This window comes from Bison bison, unplaced genomic scaffold (assembly GCF_000754665.1).
Source record: "Bison bison bison isolate TAMUID 2011002044 unplaced genomic scaffold, Bison_UMD1.0 scf7180017858048, whole genome shotgun sequence".
In the NCBI taxonomy this organism is placed as follows: domain Eukaryota; kingdom Metazoa; phylum Chordata; class Mammalia; order Artiodactyla; family Bovidae; genus Bison; species Bison bison.
The window spans coordinates 3,455,261-3,457,703 of NW_011488621.1; positions in this window are offsets into that span (position 1 = coordinate 3,455,261).

Genomic DNA, 2,443 nt, shown 5'->3' on the forward strand with positions numbered 1-2,443 from the left:
TGGGCTGCCGTCTATGGGGTCACACAGAGTCAGACATGACTGAAGCGACTTAGCAGCAGCAGCATGACCCTATTGCCATTTACTTTACTGTTTTGGGTTTGTTTTTGTAGGCCTTTCTTTCTCTTATGTTTTCTATCTAGAGAAATTCCTTCAGCATTTGTTGTAAAGCTGCTTTGGTGGTGCTGAATTCTCTTAACTTTTGCTTATCTGTAAAGCTTTTGATTTCTCCTTTAAATCTGAATGAGATCTTTGCTGGATAGAGTAATCTTGGTTGTAGATTTTTTTTCCTTTCATCACTTTAAGTGTTAATATATCCTGCCACTTGCTTTTGGCCTGCAGAGTTTCTGTTGAAAAATCAGCTTTTAGCCTTTTGAGATTCCCTTATTGTTATTTGTTGCTTTTCTCTTGCTGTTTTAACGTTTTTACCTTGTGTTTAGTTTACATTAGTTTGGCTAACATGTGTCTGGGCATATCTCTCCTTGGGTTTATCCTATACTGAATGGGACTCTGGGCTTCCTGGACTTGGATGGCTATTTCCTTTCCCATGTTAGGGAATTTTTTGCCTATAATCTCCTCAAATATTTTCTCATACCCTTTCTTTATTTCTTATTCTTCTGAAGAAAGTGAAACTGAAGTCGCTTAGTCGTGTCTGACTCTTTGCAACCCCGTAGACTGTAGCCCACCAGGCTCCTCCATCCATGGGATTCTCCAGGCAAGAATGCTGGAGTGGGTTGCCATTTCCTTCTCCAGGGGATCTTCCTGACCCAGGGATTGAACCCAGGTCTCCTGCATTGCAGGCAGACGCTTTAACCTCTGAGCCACCAGGGAAGCCCTTCTTCTTCTGGGACCCCTATAAATCAAATATTACTCTGCTTTAATGTTGTCCCAGAGGTCTCTGAGACTGTCTCATTGCTCTTCACTCATTTTCTTTGTTCTGCTCTGCCTAAGTTATTTCTATCACTCTATCTTCCAGCTTACTTATCCATTCGGCCTCAGTTATTCTGCTATTGGTTCCCTCCAGTGTATTTTTAATCTCGATTGTTGTGTTGTTCATTGCTGATTGTCTATTCTCTATTTCTTCTAGGTCCTTGTTAAATATTTCTTGTACCTTCTTGATCTATGCCTCCCTTCTATTTAACTGTGCCTCCACTTTATTTCCAAGATTTTAGATCATCTTTACTATCATTGCTCTGAATTCTTTTTCAGGTAAATAGCCTATTTCCTCTTCATTTGTTTGGCCTTGTGAATTTTTACCATGTCCCTTCATCTGCTGCATATTTCTCTGTCTTTTCATCTTATTTAATTTGCTGTTCAGGGTTTCCTTTCTGCAGGCTAGAAGACGGTAGCTCTTCTTATTTGTGGAATCTGCCCCCCAGTGGGTGGGATTCGACTAATGCCTTTTGAAGATTTCCTAGTGGGGAACTTGTGCCTGTGTTCTGGTGGGTGTAGCAGATCTTGTTTCTGGCGGGCAGTGCCATGTCTAGTACTATGTTTTGTGGTATCTATGGGCTTGTTATGACTTGGGGCATCCTGTCTGCTAATGGGTAGGGTTGTGTTTCTGTTTTACTGAAGGCTTGGTGTGAGGTGTCTGGCATTGGAGCTTGTTGGCCTTTAGGTGGGACCTGGTGTTAGTTGTGAGATGGAGACCTTTGGGAGACATCTAGCTGATTAATGTTCCATGGGGTCGGGAGTTCTCTGCTGGCCCAAAGTCCTGAACTCAGGTCTCCCACCAAGACTTCTCAGGCCATACAGCACAGGAGACAAAAGCCCAAGACTAATGATGAAAGCAACGCTCAATAGCCAAGAACATTCAAAGAAACTCACACACTTACAAAGAGAAGAGACAAAAAAAAAAAAATGAAGAAAAGAATAAAAGAAGGAATAAAAAAAAAAGAAAAGAGCAATCAAGCCAATAAACCCACCTGTAAATAAAAATGAATACTAAAAACTAGACTAGCAAAAAGAAAAAATCAAAAACATGGATAAAAATGCAATGTAACTAAAGAGTACTATAAAAATAGGAAAAAATAATTTAAAAAAATAAAATGTTTAAAAAATAAAACTTAAAGGAATAATAAAGAATAATGCAAAAAAAGAATATATATATATTTATATATATATATAGAGAGAGAGAGAGAGAGTGTGTAGCAGGAAGAATGTCCTCCTGATTCCTCCATTGCCCTCTCCACACAGTGAGCACCAGACCATCTGCCTACTCAGGAAGTCCTGCAGTGTTTCTAGGAGTGTCCCTGGACCTGCTGCGAGTTCTGTGGGGTCAGCTCAGGCTCAGATCTGGCCATACTCCAGCTTGTATTTGCTCCCAAAGTCCACAGTAAGCCCCAAAGCCCTCAGTCTCAGGCTAGTGGCAGGGATTTATGATGATGCCCCCATGGCCACCGAAGTGAATTTCCTCTCCCTTGCTCATGGTGCTCTGCCTTGGGTT